The sequence below is a fragment of the Benincasa hispida genome, chromosome 11, assembly GCF_009727055.1.
Source record: "Benincasa hispida cultivar B227 chromosome 11, ASM972705v1, whole genome shotgun sequence".
Classification (NCBI taxonomy): domain Eukaryota; kingdom Viridiplantae; phylum Streptophyta; class Magnoliopsida; order Cucurbitales; family Cucurbitaceae; genus Benincasa; species Benincasa hispida.
In genome coordinates, this window is record NC_052359.1 from 45,170,056 (window position 1) to 45,178,702 (window position 8,647).

Sequence of the window (8,647 nt, forward strand, 5' to 3'; positions counted from 1 at the left end):
TCTCCTTACTACAGATATATTTTGTGTCCATATAAACCAATCAATAGTGCGATAACCCTTCACAGATCGCTCGTAAGTACAGTTGGGCCAATTTACCTTTATGCCCCTATAGTTACATCTAACTTCTTAAGTACCACTGATCTCTCTAATGAACATAAGTCATAGTCCTACTATGACTGAGTCCTCTCTTCCAAAGAGAGGCTGTGGTCACTTTGTTCAAGACCCAAAATCAACCCTTAAGGGAGCAATCTATCTATTTACCCCTGTTTTGGAGAAGGAGTAAATTCCATATTGTGTAACTGAGTTCCCAGCTCCCCAATAAGAAAAATCCCCAAAAAGGTATGCTTGTTGAGTTGGCAATCTGGCCACTCTCACCCATACTAATCAAAGGATGCCTCAAAAGCAGGAGTTCTCAAAACACTCAAGATTAAGGTCATGACACCTATGATCGTTTAGGTGAGATGTAAGTCTCAAGTATCAATGGCGTTATATAAAGAGATGAATCATCTCGTGGTCCAATCTTATACAAACTCTTTGTATAGGACACCCCACTCTCATGTCTCCATATGAATGGTTAGGATCAACCATTTGTAGTAGTTCACAACACTTGTAAACCTCTACAAAGCGGGTCGTATCTGTAGTGTCACCAGGATTAGGTATTCATCCTTAATCTTTATACTACAAACCTTTTTAGGTTATCACATAAGGCATGATCCACTTGTATATCTCATATACATGCTTAAGTTTTCATTCAATAACCATGGAGCTTTGTTTATTGGATATGAGTAAATGTAAAATAAAATAACTCTTATTTTATTTATAACAATGTGTACAAAATTTACAAACTACGAGACTCCGGGAGAATTAGGAGACCAATCCCAACAGCATAACCATCAACGCATATAAAAAAGAGTGCATTTTCCTCTCACCAAATACAATTCCATGATCTATCATATAGTCCTGGAATGTTAAATCCATAAACTCTCCACCTCGATCAAATCAAAATGTTTTAATCGTTCTATTTAATGCATTTTCAACTTCAACCTTGAATTCTTTGAACTTTTCAAAAGATTCGAACATATGTTGCATTAAATAAACGTACCCATATCTTGAATAATCATCAGTAAAAGTAATGAAATATTCTAGAGGTTCTTTAGCCTATGACCTTTTCCAGTAAAAGGTCTCTTAGTTATCTTGCCTTCAAGGTATGACTCACATACAGGTAAAGAATTTTCTTCTAACTTGTTTAGAAGTCCATTCTTCACCAACTTCTCAATCCTATTGAGATTGATATGTCCTAGTTTTAGGTGCCAAAGTTGGGCAGTTTCCTTAGGAGAAATTTTTAGTCTTTTATGTTGAGTTACATCAATTTTAAACAACTCAGTATTAAGGCGGGTATTTGTTACTAACGGTCTTAGCACATACAAATTATTTTCCAATTTTGCATAACAAATATCAACATCATTCTTTATAATAACAACTTTATTTGCAAGAAACTTGATATAATATAAATGTTCTAACAAACACTTTATAGAAACTATGTTCCTTTTTTATTTAGGAACTACAAATACATCTTTTAAAACAACAAATCTGTTCTATAAAGTCAAATGGAGACCTTTCACTACCACAATTGAGACGACGTGCCCGGTTCCAACTCGCATCGTCATCTTACCAGCATCTAGTTGCTGCCAGGAACTAATTCCCTGAAATGAAGAATAATACAAGGCAGAATGATCATTCTCCACTAAAATGGTTTCCAATACAAGCAAATCATATTTACCTTGTTTGGCCTTTTTCTTTTCTGCCAAATACTTGGGGAAGTTCCTCTTTTAGTGGCCATCTTGGTTGCAATGGAAACAATTTCCTTTATCAGCCTTGACAGGTTGTCTACCTTTTTGTGTAGCAACTACTAGGTTAGCCTTCCACTTTCCACCTTCTTCATCTTCCACTTTTTGGTGCCAGAGGAAGAAGGTACAGACTTCGTTCTAGAGGTCGAACCTTTGTGGATCTTTTTAGAAGATGAAGTAAAATTTGCTTCATCTTTCTTTTCCTTGCTTTTCAATAAGGATTCAAAGGTCTATAGCTCATTGAGCAGGGTGGTTAGGTTGTAATCAATTCTGTTCAAAACAGCATTGATATGGAAATGTAGAAAACTTTCCGGTAAAGATTCCAGTATTATGCTAATCTGGCTGGCTTCATCGATGCTCGACCCATTCATCTTCGCCACGTAAAAGTGGATCATCATATTGAGAATGTGTTCTTGAACAGATGCCTCTTCTTGCATATGGACATTGATGATGTACTTAAAGCGTCATGCCTGAGTTGTGTAGACGGTTGTCCGAACATTCCTCTCAGGGACTCCATGATCTCATGTGTTGGGAGCATGGACTCATGCTTCTTGGCCAAGACTTCATTAAGGCTTGCCAAGATATACGCTCGGACCTTTTCGTTTGCCCTTGTCCAATGCTCATATGCTTCCCGAACATTTCAAGGAGCATTGACAGGCGGAATGGGAGGACACTCTTCCATCAGGACAAATCGGAGATCGGAAAATAGTATTAATTGTGTTTTTCCAACTAGAGTAGTTTTCTCCCGTTAACTTATCTGAGGCTAGTAAACTTAAAGTAGTGGTAGCCATTATAATGAATTGCTGAAAAAGAACAAACTATTTTAGTCTACTTGCATTAAACCACTTTAAGAAAACCAATCAATTTTTAGCAAAATAGTCTAGTGTACCCTAAGTGACATCTATTTTGCAATGATGTTTCAGTGTGGCAGAACAAAAGTCACCGTAGGGTGATCAAGTGCCTCTTCACTAAAATGAGACGTAACCATTAGACAAAAAAAACTCCTTTTAATAGTCACCATTGTTTGGTCTAGAATTTGTTAACATCCTTAACAATTCTGTGCAAGTGTAACCCCTCATTTTCGGTTTTAGAGTTTTGCCCCAATGAGCAAACCATAGGGAAAAATCGGTTGGGACATGAAACTAAAGCAACCTTATCCATTTCTTGAGATCAAGTAAAGCGTCATGCAATACAACCATCCTTTAGAGGGACACTTAGATGCCTCGAGGCAATGTATAAAACTTTATTTAACCTAATGAGAGAGACCGAGGGATGTGTTGTCACACGTCCCGCTCCCACTTACTATAAACATTCTCTCCATTCAGCTTGATATTGACCTACCCAAATGTCACCCATAAGGGGACACCCATGGTGCCTCGAGGTCGAAAGTAGATCTCACAGTGTGAACTTTTAGGGAGAAACGTGTGGAGGAAGAAATGAAGTATCATATACCCCATTTTCCTTCCATTAAGTGTTCTAGGTAGGGTTAATTAACATGGGAAAAATCCGGCTACTAATTTTATCTAATTGTTTGTTTAATTTGGTATTCTCAGGGTGAAAACCCAGGAGTGGTGGGCTTTGACTATTTTGGTTAAGAGGGAAAACATAATGTATAGGAGGAAAGATTGAGAACTCTCAAAACTCAAGACAAAACACAGAACTCTTATGTATTTTTCTCCACTATCTCAATTGTCCAACACTTCTTTGAAGAAGAAGATAACATTTTTCTTTTATTCTCCTTGCCAAAATTAACCACTATCCACTTACGTGGGTGGAGAGAAAAGAATGGGAAGGAAGTTGTAACTCCCTTCCTTATTATTAAAATAATAATAATACAAATATAAATATGATAACTAACTTATCATATTATTTATATATTTAATTATATGTTATTTCAAATATAATATATAATCTATAGTTCTAATATTGTATCACATACAATATAAACTATAGTTTCTTTTCTCTATTATATGACATTTAATATAAATCATATTTATATTAAATTTAACAACTATGAATCCAATTCATTAAAACTATATTTGAATCTCATTCAAATACTCATTTCCTCCTATTAAGCTATAATGTATCAAATACATTATGGCAATTATATCACATATAATTGAAACAACTTAATTATATCATATATAATTAAATCCCTCTATTAATTTGAACAATTCAAATTAATCCAAAAATTGATTCTCAACTAAATCCTAGTGAGCTACTAAGGGGACCTCATGGACCTGTAGCTTGAAGCTCCAATGGTACATAAATAATTAATTAAACTCTTTGATTACATTATTCACCATCCATTGATTGTTGGACACTCCACTAAAGATCGATAGCTGCACTCTTCGCACTACAGATATATTTTTGTGTCCATTATTTTAACAATTTAACCGTACGATGATCCTTCACAAATTGCTCGTAAGTACAGCTAGGCCAAATTATCGTTTTGCCTCTGTTGTTACATCTAACTCCTTAAGTACTAATGATCTCTCTAATGAATAATAGATCATAGTCCAATTAGACTAAAGCCCTCTTGAGCCAGGAGAGGGTGTGGCGCCACATTGTTCAAGACCCGAAATCAGCCCTTAACGGAGCAATTTATCTACTTACCCCTACCTCGGGGAAGGAGTAAATTCCATCTTGTGTAGTTGTGTTACCATCTCCCCAATCAGATGAAGTCCTAAAATGGTAGGCTTGTTGAATCGACGATCTGGTCACTCTCACCCATACAAATCAAAGGACCGCCTTCATAGGTAGGAGTTTATAACTCACTCAGGATTCAGGTTATGTTACCCATGGTCATCCTTGTGAAATGTAAGTCTTTATTCTGAACGGTGTTATATAATGAGACTAAACATTTCACGGTCTGGCCTTATACAAACTCCTTTGTATAGAATATCCCCGCTCGCATATCTATACATGAATGGTCAGGATTAGATCATTTGTAGTACTTTACAACAATTGTAACACCTACAAAGATCCAGTTTCGTGGAGTTCAGCAAGGATCAAGAGGGAATCTATAAAGGTATACATTCTAGAAACCCTTGTTTAAGAAAAATTGTTTTTCAGCATACTTTTTACTCAAATTAGTTGTAATCAGAGTGCTTAATGATTCTGTTAGCTTCCGTTTTATGCATCTTTACTCTATCAATTTAATTATAGAAAAGGAAAATATATTGGGAAAGATCCTTGGCCCTTCTTTATATAAAGACCTCCCCATGGCCCTATGGGAATACATGCAACACACTTTGATTGCGGAGAAACTCTGACAATACACAACCTTTTAGTGTTATTGTGCAAAATTTTTCTCTAAGCCATAAATCCTCTAAATTCTCCAAAAACCTTATTCTTCCCTCCCTCTCCCAATAGTTGGATACCACCTATCCCTCTATTAGAATTCTAGAGAATAACGAGGTAACTCTCATAGTAGTGTTCGAGATCGCTCAAGGAGTTGTTCGTGATCAAGATCATTTGGAGTTCCGTTCGTTTGAACCTTGGAGAGGATAATTCATGGAACTTGGGGAATCTACAAAGGTAATAACCTTTTTAATCCTTTCTCCAATAGCATGATAATTTATGTGTTTATCTATTCCGTCTAGTAGAATGGTTTTGTTTATTATAAAAATAGAATTGATCTCACACGAGAAATGCTTTCACTGCGGCCGAGATTCGATCTTGGTTCCCTTTTGTATGTACACGATCCTACTCATATTCTTTAAAAATAACTGGTACAATTAAAGGAAACTTTGTCTTATGAAGAGGAACCAGTTTAGATCTTAGATAGAAAGGAGCAGGTGTTAAGTAATAAGACTATTCCATGAGTAAAATTCTTGTGGAGAAATCATGAAGTTGAGGAGGCTATATGGGAAGTTGCACATCAGATGGAAAATAAAAATCCACACTTGTTCACATGAGGAGTTCCAGGAAGATTTCAAGGACGAAATTTCTTTAAGGAGATGGTAAATTGTAAACCCTTGAACTTTTTTTACTAGTTAATTAAGTTTAAAACCTCTTAATTATGAGTTAAGATGTGAATTAAAGTCAATGGGAAGAGTAAGTTAAATGTGTATAATAAATAATGCGTCTGAAATGTAAAAGAAGGAAAATTTTCAAAGTGATATGACTATATATATTCGGGTTGTAAAAATGGTTGACACATAAATAGTGGAGAAGTCTATTAAAGGTAAACAAAAAAGGGTAGGAAAATGACTAAGAGAAAGAGAGGAAATGGAAGTCCATGCATGGAAGACATGTTAAGGTATATAGCCAACTCATCCAGATGCTATGCGGTCAATTGCTTTAAGAAAGAAAAATAAGCTTAAAAGAGGCCATGAGTTATTTGAAAGGTTGTGAAAGAGGCTAAGTTAGTGACCAAGCAGATGTCGACCAAAATTGACTACATAAGGTTTTCCAGGAACACCAAAGGCAAGATGCAATCATGGCTAGCATGCGATAATCATGAAAGGATTGGATGATCGCAAACTTTATGTGAAGGGATGAGGTAAGTTATGGAAAGGATTGGACCCGACTATGCACGTAAGTCTTGCGAGGATGCTTGAAGTAAGACAATGTGTTAATGCCAAGACTATGTGATGAAATAGTGACTGGGTTCTAAGTGGACGTAAGCTCTATGCGATGGAAATTAAGATAAGTATGCAGTTTAATTGCCGGTTAGGGGACCATGTAGCAGCCTTAGAGAGGCTAAGATAAGGATAAGTATGCCACGTGGCAATTAATTGGTAAAACCTCTCATGCAAGCTCAAGCATAAATAGATTTTGTGAAGAAGGAGAAGGTTTAGCCAATTTTAGCTAACGATTAAGGAAGGAAGAGAGTACTTGGGAGTACTTGAAGTTCCGTGAAACTTTTAAGCAATATTAAGGAGATTTATGTAGTTTTCAGTTGAGGCAAGAGGAATTTGATGTGCAAATCCTAAGGTAAGCATGCTAAAAAGATTTTGAGCTATTTATGGAAAGAAATTTAGTTAAATGATGGCTGGAATTTAAGTTATGTTGTTCAAAAGAATTCAAGTATGAATTTAGGCTATGGATAGACAAGTAGGCAACTGCATATGAAGAACAAGCAGGCAGCTGACTAGCCAAAGTGTGTGATACAGAGGGGACCTTATGGACCTATAGATTGAAGCTCCAATGGTACTTGAACAATTAATTAAACTCCTTTAATTAAATTATTTAACATCCATTAACTACCGATCACTCCAATAAAGACCAATAGCTGCACTCTTTACACTACAGATATATTTTTGTGTCCATTAAATATAACCAGTCAACAGTGTGATGACCCTTCAAAAATTGCTTATAAGTACGACTAGGCCAAAATAACTGTTTTGCCCCTATAGTTATATCTAACTCATTAAGTATCATTATCCCTCTAATGAACAATAAGTTATAATCCAACTATGACCAAATCCCTCTTGGGCAAGGAGAGGGTGTGACCACATTGTTCAAGCCCCAAAATCAGCCCTTAAGGGAGCGATTTATCTACTTACCCCGACATTAGAGAAGGAGTGAATTCTGTCTTGTGTAGCTATGTTCCTAGCTCCTCAATTAGGCGAATCCCTAAAATGGTATGCATATTGAGTCGACGATTTAGCCACTCTCACCCATGCAAATTAAAGGACCACCTTCATAGGCAGGAGTTCACAACTCACTTAGGATTCAGGTCATATCACCTATGATCATCCTGGTGAAATGTAAGTCTCTACTATTAACGATGTTATATAATGAAACTAGACATTTCGTGGTCCGGTCTGATACAAACTCTTTGTATAGGATACCCTCACTCACTTGTCTTCACATGAATGATCAGGATCAGATCACTTTAGCACTTTACAACAGTTGTAAGATCTACAAAGTGGGTCGTAACCGTAGTGTCACTAAGATAAGATACCCAACCTTATCCATCTACTACGGACCATTTAGGTTATCATTTAAACATGATCCACTTGTATGTCTCTACATACATGTTTAAATTACATAAAATAACCTATGATCTTTGTTTATTGGATTGAGTGTATGCTAAAAAAATAATAATTATTTTAATAATAATAATTTGTTTATACAAAGTTTACAACCTACGAGAATATAAGAGAGATTTAGGACACCAATCCCAACAACATCTCCGACGCTTATAGTCTAGCATCGGGAGAAAGCCTCTCCACTTTTTCCGTTGCAAAATATTTTATTCCCGACAAAGTAACTTTTTTGCGTCAAGATAAGGATTTCCCGATGAGATTATCTCGATGACCTTGTCAACGGTAAAAAGGCATCGAGAAAGCCTTTCCCGACGGTTTTGTTGCTTTTTTCGACGGTTTTTAGTATTGGGAAAGAGAGAATTTCTTGTAATGTATCTAAATAATCTCAAGATTAAGTATTATGATTCAAGAATATAAACCGTGTGACTAGAGTTATATGAGGAAATTGTTTCCAAATTAACTTGCGGAGTCGCACAATGAAGAATTTTGGAAATACCTTAATGGGAAGAAAATAATAATGAAAAAAAAAAGATTTATTGGATTCTTGGTGGAGAATTAAGATTTGCACCTAGATTGTTGAATGGGAATTCACTATCAAATTTTTCTTCATTACAATTAGATTGTGATTCTTGGAATATACTTAATGACGTAGCACTATGTTGGCACTGGGAAGCCCATCTCAATTAGTGTAGTGGGAGAGATGTCATAATTGTTACTTATGTTGAAAATGGTGCTTTTATCACCATAAGAGAAATTTGATCTTTCATGTCTTTATTATTAATTAATTCATATGATATGGAT